Genomic DNA, 9,675 nt, shown 5'->3' on the forward strand with positions numbered 1-9,675 from the left:
ATCCACTTAGTTGGATGCCATGATGCATAAAAGCCCGACAAAGCCATTTCCACGCAAACCCTTTCAGAGCCAATTATTTGATTTCGGAATGAGAATCCATGAGGTTTTGATCATACGGTGGACATTAATGGCTGGTTGCCCTGCAAGACTGCCAATCTCAGATGTGGTATTAAATAACATCCAGGATGAATCACATTTCAAACTCAAGATATGGAGTCTGAATCGAATCATCGCTGGTCAGACAGCAGGTTTTTCATGGTACAAGCTCACTAATGGTCTCAAACCAACTTAAGGCGCATGCACATGTATTCTGTTAAGTATATCTTGAGATGCGGTCACTAGGTGGATTGAAAACAACACCAAGTCAACTGATTTAAATGCAGATTACAGTGATCAGTGCACCATAATTTGATCTCATCATGACATGCACATCAAATGCATTTCAGAGCTGAATTACTGTTAACGTGCGAAGCTCTGATTCATGTGATTTAGAGACAGATGGAGAGAGTGGGAGAGCGACAGGAGCGTGTGAAAGGAAACGTATGAAAGGTTATTGAGGGTATAAAGAAAAGGAGATTGTAGAAAGCAGAAAGCATGTGTGGGGAGTAGGCGGAGGGATGAAAGTGTTTCTCACTGATTCTCGAGCCTCATAAGAAGCGTGTTATATGAGATGACGACAGCCAGAAAATATTAATCAGACAGACAGAAAGAGACTGAGAGAGAACTGATGTAGACAGTGTCATTGTACGCCATGCTTAGAACATGCAAAATTAGACATAATGCAGTAATTTAGCAGATGCTTTTATCCAAAGTGACTTACAAAGTAGAAGCAATCAGACCAACAAGAAAGCAACAATATACAAGTGCTGTGGCAAGTCTCAGTTAGTCTAGAAAAGTCTAGAACTAGCGAGTTTAGGTATATTGGTGCAGCGCCATTGATTGTCTTGTAGGCAAACCTCAGTCCCCTGAATTTGATGTGAGCGACTATTTGCAGCCAGTGCTGATGAAGAAAGGTGTGAAGTGAGCTTTCTTCAGCTCATTGAAGACATCTATGGCTGCTGAATTCTGAATCAGTCACTGTTCCTGTTGTTATACAAGGAAAACCTGCAGGATTAGCATTGTAGCAATATGGTCTGTGAAGCTTAATTGATAATCCATCACAACTCCAAGGATCCTGGGTGTCCTGGAAGGAGTTATGGTTTACAAACCTAGTTGTATAGAGAGGTTGTGATGAAGTGGTAGGTTGGCTGAGAACACGAGCAGTTTGTTCTTAGCAAGGTTGAGTTGAAGGTGATGAACCTTCATCCATACAGACCAGAAATGTCTGTCAGACAGGCTGCAATGCGAATAACTATTGTTGGTTGATTTGGTTGGAATGAGAAGTAGAGTTAAGTGTCATCAGCATGGCAGTGATATAAAAACTCATGCTTCTGAATGAGAGATCCTAAAGATAACATGTAGACAGAGACGAAAAATGGTCCAAGCATCGAGCCTTGAGGAACCCCAGTAGCAAGACGTTGTGACTTATATATCTCACCCCTCAAAGACAGCCTGAAGGACCTATCAGAGAGGTAAGACTTGAACCACTGGAGTGCAGTTCCTGAGACACCCACGTTTATGAGGGTGGATCTGGTGTCTCACTGTGTCTCAGGGCTTCAGTAACCGAGAGCAGTGCAGTCTCAGTTGAGTGGCCACTTTTAAAGCCAGATTGGTTGCTGTCCAGGCGGTTGTTCTGTGAAAGAAATATAAAGAGTTGGTTGAACACAACTTGCTCAAGCGTCTTTGCAATGAATGGAAGAAGGGATCCAGACCGATTGTGGCGTTTTCTAAAAGTACTGGATTTAGAGAGGTCTTCTTAAGCAGTGGGGTTACCGGAGCCTGCTTGAATTCTGTGGGAAATATACCAGAGTGAAGAGAGGAGTTGATAATGTGAGTGAGAGCAGGTATAACGGATTATACAATTATATATCATGCCAACATATTAACCCTGATTGCCAAATACCTAATAAACCTACAGTATGAGCCATTTTCTAAAATAAATAGCAGATACAAGGACTGTGTTAATCTGAATTTTGGGTGATGTAAAGTAGAGATTAGGCTCATGTCTAGAAAACACTGTGGCCAATGACCTACATAATGCTTAATGATGTCAAAGAAGATGTACCGGTACTCAAATTTTATATATATACACACAATAAACATGTGAACTACATTATCAATAGACAAAGTACTCCTGTACAGTAAATCAGCCAAGCAGAAATAGTTTTTGGCTGACACAGGCGAAGAAAAGTCATGAAACACATATCTTGAGTAAAGATGAGATATTTTTACAAAAAAGTAAATATACATTACCGTTCCAACGTTTAGAGTAGCTGAGATCTTTTTATTATAATTTCTTCTGCTCACTGAGGATGCATTTATTTGATCAAAAATACAGTAAAATCTTAAATATTGTGAAATATTATTAGAATTTAAAACAACTTGTTTCTATTTGAATATTTTTTTTATATAATTTATTTCTATGATCAAAGCTGAATTTTCAGCACCATTACTGCAGTCTTCAGTGTCACATGATCTTCAGAAATCATTATATTATGCTGATTTGCTGCTCAAGAACCAATTCTGATTATTATTATTAATGTTGAACACAGTTATGCTGCTTTTGTGGAAACTATAGAAAGTTCAAAATAATCTTTTCTAATAATATAATTGTCTTTACAGTCACTTTCGTACATTTTAATCTGACCTTCGTAGATAAAAGCATTAATTTATTTAAAAAAACTATCTTACCAACCACAAATGTTTGAATGATGGAAGCAACATAATAGCATACATTTTGCAATTCACTACACACTTGTCTGAAAAACTGAAAGGTGTAATTTTGAGTATCAAATGGGTTACTCTTAAATGTGCCTCAACAAATCACTTTAGCACTGAAAAAAAAAAAAAAGGCACACTGCAGCTTTAAGGACACTCATGAAAAATAATATCTTGATTCAATTACGGTGCCAATTTACCAACAATGCATCAGCGTGCATTTACAGTATTTCCAGAAGACGACCGCAGGAAAAAAACGTGCATGTCACAATATGCTGAAAACTACATCTCATCAGCTGTAGAGCATATAAACTTCTTTTACATCTGAAATGAAGTCAAAACTAAGGTCAAAAATCTCAAAGACAAGTATGTTATGATAAAAAAGGAGCAACTATGAAAACATGAGGAGTTTTAAAGGTTAAACAGAATAAACAGTGAGAGGTTTCATCAATCCATGAAAACATCGGTCTTTCTTCATGCTGTCTGAAACCCTCTGTGCGACATCAAAAGATGAAGACGAAACATCATACCTGACCCTCAGACAGACAACACAAGCTATGACTCATAATTTCATCCATCTGATCGTCTGTTTACCTCTTTATCTATTTGCTTTCTCGCTCTTTCTCTCGCCGTGCTAAAGGACATGTCATTTGTATCCCGAACAGTCGCGGCACCTGCAGCTTTGTGTCAGACACTATAATTAATCATCCTTAAGAAGTCACACATCTCTCTCAGGACAGCATCTGCTGTAACCGCCAAAACCAGACAGAGAGAAACACGGCTCTTTCAACAGGGACCGAACGACTGAATGAGACCTAGCAGCTTTCACCAGCGCTAACGATACACTGATGTATTGGCCAGGGGTTCTCGCATCACTTGTTAACCACACCAGCTTCACCGATTAACACAAGTGTTAGTTTCTACTTGTGTCAATTGTGAAATATAACAGCAGTCCTGTCAATGAATAATAACCAGTTTTGTTTGAGGTTTTGAATGCATTTTAAGTGAATATTGTGTAGCATAATATTGCTGCGTAAGTCTCATTTGTCATCATTATGTTTTGTATATTGGCATTATATCTTAATGTAAAGTGAAGACATTGATTTCTAGAGAGCATAATGTCTGAAGGCCGATATAATACAACTTAAAGAACTAGTTTACCCCAAAAATGAAAATGTCCTCATCCTCAGGCCATCCTGTAGGCGAGTTTGTGTCTCATCAGATTTGGAGAAATGTAGCAATCCATCACTTGCTCATCAGTGGATCCTCTGCAGTGAATGGGTGCCGTCAGTATGAGAGTCCAAACAGCTGATAAAAACATCTCAATAATCCACAGCACTCCAGTCCATCGGTTAACATTGTTTGTAGTGAAAATTATGTTTCTTAAGAATCAAATCTAACATTAACAGTTGCTTTCAGTTAAAATAAGAGTCCATAATCCATAATTATGCTTACTCCAGCGGAACAATCCATCTCCTGTTGTCTCCCACATCAAAACCGACTGAGATATTTGTTTAGAGCTGTTTTGGACTGTTTTCACTTATTTGATATGTGCAGACTTCTCTCCTGATTCAGGTCAGATATCTTAATATTGGATTTGTTTCTTGCAAACACACAGTTTTGGCTTCACAAGACTTTAAATGATGGACTGGAGTGGTGTTGATTACGTGTGGATTGCTGTGATCTTTTTATCAGCTGTTTTGACTGACGGCACCCATTCATTGCAGAGGAGCCATTGTTGAGCAAGTGATTTACAGTAATGCAGCATTTCTCCAAATCTGATGAAAAAAAAAAAAGGGGAAGAACTAAAATTTGTATTAGTTGGCACACTTATTGGCAGATAATCTCAAGATAACAAAATATTGGCTAATTAGCTTGCCTAGTTAATACATAAATATGACAGCACATTTGACGAAATATTGTGTGAAATACTTGGTTCCAGCCATTTTTGTACATCTCATTTTCTCATTATTAAGTTGTACCGTGTGTGTTTATATATATGCATTATTATCCATTACAACAGCACTAACACACTTCACCTCTCAACAAGCATACAAAAACAAACAGCTGAGATCATAAAAACTTATGCTTTGATTTATAACCAAACATAAGCAGCACATCAGAAATGATGAAAAGAACACCACATCAAATCAATCACATTAGTGACCTCAATGTCCTAGAATGAGCAACTGGTTGATTCCAATGAAGAATTTACAAAATGATTGCACCATTGAAAGCCAAAACCACCAAAACCTACATAATCCAGCTGTATTTGAGCATTTAAAGGTCGCCTGTCCGGTGTCCTTTAGGACAGGGAACCTCAGGCCACATCTCGTGGAAATCAACACTGATCCAGCATGTGTTTGAATATGACATTTTCCCAGGACAAACTGCAATGTTTCTGCATGCTGCATGCAACAGCATGGCAATGCATCAGGACACCAGCTCCGTGTAAAATCCAGCAGACACGCATGAAACAAGAGAAACTCTTACCAGAGGATCAGGTGGCTGTATGGATGGAGGAATGCGGGTCTGCTGCTGGTGTGTTACTGCAGTCCGCGTGCACTCAGCATCATCATCATCATCTTCTTCATCATCATCATCATCTTTAAGAGGCTCAGTCTGGGTTTGTGTGGACAGTCCCGCTGGCGGTGCTGAAGTGGACAGCTCCTAGACTCTGTCTTGCATTCGTGTTTTACGGAGGAATGAGAAGGACAGCAGGGAACTGAGTGTGTCTAACTAATAGAGTCAGACATCAGCCCCGCCGGTTAGAGCACGAGGTGTGTTCCCAATCACACTCTACCATACTACTCCTACTAGTAGTGCAGAACGGACGGAGGATGGAAAGTGCTGCTGTTATCTGTTGCATTGGGTAGTTCTTCCTCCAGGGGGCGCATAGAGGCTCATTAAGTCGAATACTCCACTGAAGTGCATTGGAATTTAAGTCAAAAATATTGGGGACATTAGATAGTATATTAAACATAGGTAGTATATAATCGATTAAATATATTGATTTGAAAACATACTGGCCGATATGCATATTGAAACTCATTCTAGTTATCTTCACAAAATCAATTTAAAAAAATGAACTGGTAACCGCGGGTGATTGTGATTGGCTCGTACGGAGTAGCGCTGAGAAATGTAACACTTAGTTGCTCTTTCATCAGTTCAAGAAGTACAGAACATTTTTAATTAACAGCATACACATTTAAATGTATTAAACGGTGAGTAACGATGGGGAAAGTAACATGCACCTGGTGATCTTAATAATAATAATAATAATAATAATAATAATAATAATAAACAATTTTAAAGTAAGGCTTACAGTTGGCTCAAACGGTCATTCAGTAGTAACGAAAATAATATGCCCAAATAATATATAATATAATATAATAAATAATATAATTACCAAGACATTAATAGCTTTCCCGTCAATTTGAGTAAAAATAAATATTATGACGTCAGTTTATTGAGTGGTCCGCTAAGCCCCGCCCGTTTTCACACAGGTTTCATGTTGGTCGCATCCTCTCTACTCGCTCTAATTCTGTGCAGTATGCAGTGCAATAGTGTTCCAGTACAGACGCAGCGCGCATGCTCAGTGCTCGCGTGCTGAAATTACTGACAGGTGTGACGAGTTTTTCAGGTCGAGTCTCAGGAGGAAAACAAACCATAAAAACAACCGCCGTGATCCCAAATTAATAATGCGAGTCTATGAAAATAAAGGTTAAAGAGAGGTTCACCACTTCTGTTCTCCATCGGTTTGATTAGTGTAGGTACAAACAAATTTAACAAAATAAGTATGTTGAATAATGTTATACCTATTTACTTTTAACTATTTAAAAAAAAAAAAAAAAAAAAAAAATTGGAGATCATAAAAAAAACAAAAAAAGATTTTATGAGTTTTACATTCAAAAAATTACCTATTTGTAAAAGACATGCTACATTCACTGTATACTGTAAATGTGAATTCAGTTAGACCATTTCAATGTCAATTTTTATTCATACATTTTCTTTCCTTAATCTTATTTTAAATCAACCTTTGTTTATTTTCTATTGGTCTCAACATGCATGGGTTATGAAACGTGCTAAAATAACAAATGGTAGATGCCTTTCAAATGCATATTAATTAAATCTGACTTTTAACACAATCCAGAACCAGTTTTAGGGCTCAGCAGGGATAATAAAGCTATATGACTAATAATTCTGTAATTCAGGTCATCAGGCCACCACCTTCCTTCTATTCAAGTGGAGTAATTATTTTTTTGTAAAGACATTGCACATGGAGTTTCAGGATTCAAGCAGGGTTTCTGTGTACAAATCAAAAGTAAACCTCCTTTCCTTGGCACCAGAAGCAGTGAAGGATTTTTAAGTCAAACTCCTCGGCACCCCTGCCTTCATAACTATGATCCAAACCCATAAAAATAAAGAGGATTCAACATTAAATCCCATGCTTTAGAGCACTGGTCTCAAACTCAATTCTCTTCTCAATTCAAACTACATCTCTGCATATGGTCCAACTCTAATCAAACACACTTGATCCAACTGATCAAGCTCTTCAGTGAAACTTCCAAGCAGGTGTGAGTTGAAGCTAAACTTTGTAAATCTGTGGCTCTCCAGGAATTGAGTTTGAGAACACAGCTGCTTTACAGAAACAGTATTTGTAAATCTCTGCAAATTTCCACTTCCTTCCTGCAATTAATAAAAAACCATTCATCCATCCGAAAGCATAGGTAACACTGCCCCCTGCTGGTTAAACAGCGTGATGAAGTTAAAAGGAGAAAACATCCTACTTTTTTTTTTAAGTAGTTCACACGAAAGTGTAAATTTTTCTGAAAAATTACTCACATTCGGTCCGTCCAATAGTTTGTTTACTCCATATTTAGAGAAATGTAGCAATCCATCACTTGCTCATCAATGGATGCTCTGCAGTGAATGGGTGCCGTCAGAATGAGAGTCCAAACAGCTGATAAAAACATAATAATCCATGTGACTTCAGTCCATCAGTTAACATCTTCCAAAGTGAAAAGATGTGTTTGTAAGAAACTAATTAATTCTGACGGCACCCATTCACTGCAGAGGATCCATAAGTGATGTAATGCTAGATTTAACCAAATCTGTTCCCATGAAAAAACAAATAATCTGCATATTGAATAACCTGAGGGTAAATACATTTCCAGCAAATGCAAATTTGTGGGTCAAATATAATAACATACCATTTGATCCAAGCAAGACCAGATAATATTTCAAAGCATTGTATTGCATAAGACTTTATACTTTCTCAGCAATTTGCATAAAATATTTATGCACTTAATTTACAATCACACATATACAGAATTATACAAAATCAAAGCACATTAAAGCACAGTGCATGTGCAAAAACCATATACCATCGTGATATTGTTAAAATGTTAAATGATTATCCAAGAAAAAAAGTAATGTTACAGTATCTTGATACTCCTTGAAGCTCCTAAAAGTCGTCTTTGTGATAGTGAACCACTTTATAAATGTTTCAGTTCTGTAAATTTAGGATTTTGGTGAAATATTATGAATGCAACATAGAAAGAAACACCAGCAAAAAGTCCCATTTGATAGCAATATTAAATATACTAAAAGATTAGTCTTATGAAGTAAACCAGAACCAATATTGATTTTCCAGCTTCAATCCTTTTCACACTGAGGTTTCAAAGTGCATATCTGATGAGTGAGAATCTGATGCTCCAGTAAAGCTGAAAGACTGTAAAGTGTATTTCATAAGTGCAAAATGACAGGTGAACACAGGTCCACACACAGCAGGTGCTGGTTCTGACCAATCACAGGCAGCAGCTCTTCGTCCGGGATCCAATCAGAGCTGTTGTTGATGCAGAGGTGATGGAGAACTTGATTGTGGCGAAGCATTGAGCAAAAGGCTTCTTTAGGAATGTGAGGCCCTGTCTGAGGAGAAACCTAGTATGCAAGATTGATGAAAAAGAGAATATTTTCCTAATATTCCTGCAGCCTTGGATCTGAAATACTGGTGCAATGTAAAACTACTTAAACACACGTTTCAGACATCTCTCAGAAGTTTGTCAATATGTTAATATTTTTTATTATTTATACTTTTTTCTCAATAAAGTCACAATTATTATATTATATTATAATTGTTAATTCCATAAATTTACAAGTACACATAAAAAAAAATTGGCCAATACACTCAAAATCAGTTCCCATGAAGAAATAAACTCGTCTACATCTTAGTCGGCTTGAGGGTGAGTCAATTAATCAAATATTCATTTATGGGAGAACTATTCCTTTAGCATGCATGCATACAAGAAAACACAGCAACTGTATCTGACCTATACACTGGTATAAACATGACAGCATGCAGATGCACCCACTGTCTCACAGAAAATCAGTATTTACTGATAAAAGAATAAAACACCTCATATTGTACTACTGCTTGCATTCATTTACAGGATGCATCTCTGTCTGTTTGTGATTGCAACTCAGGGAACGCGCGTGTTTTCTGAATCCGTGCACAAACTCCTGCATCTCGCTTTATGAAATATACCTGTGGCTTTGGCTTTGCGTGCGTTCTTCAGGTTTTTGATCCATGCTGATACTGTTCTCTGATCCGCGCACATTATTTATCATGACAGATAAACAGCTGAACGGCTCATCCGGGTTCTGCTGCTATACGTCGGTGACTCACTGCTGCCATCTACCAACCTGGAAGGAGAAGTGACGCTGTTAGACAGACAGAAAAGATCAAGACAATAACAGACATAGTTATAAAAGCCAAACAGACCGATCGTTGTGTAAGCATGTGTGAGTTTTGAGGTCATGGCATGTATTCTCCACTAGATGTCAGTGTTGTAATGT

General features: G+C 37.6%; 1 protein-coding gene across 1 annotated transcript in view; it reads right to left on the reverse strand.

The window, feature by feature from the left end:
* Window positions 1–5,594, reverse strand: part of LOC113111372 (uncharacterized) — a 49,977-nt gene extending 44,383 nt beyond the window's left edge. Inside the window, exon 1 of the mRNA XM_026276000.1 lies at window positions 5,311–5,594. The gene's annotated coding sequence lies outside the window, so the exon portion shown is untranslated. The remainder of the gene's footprint in view (window positions 1–5,310) is intronic.
* Between the last annotated feature and the right edge of the window lie 4,081 nt (window positions 5,595–9,675).

The sequence above is a fragment of the Carassius auratus genome, chromosome 12 (genome assembly GCF_003368295.1).
Source record: "Carassius auratus strain Wakin chromosome 12, ASM336829v1, whole genome shotgun sequence".
NCBI lineage: Eukaryota > Metazoa > Chordata > Actinopteri > Cypriniformes > Cyprinidae > Carassius > Carassius auratus.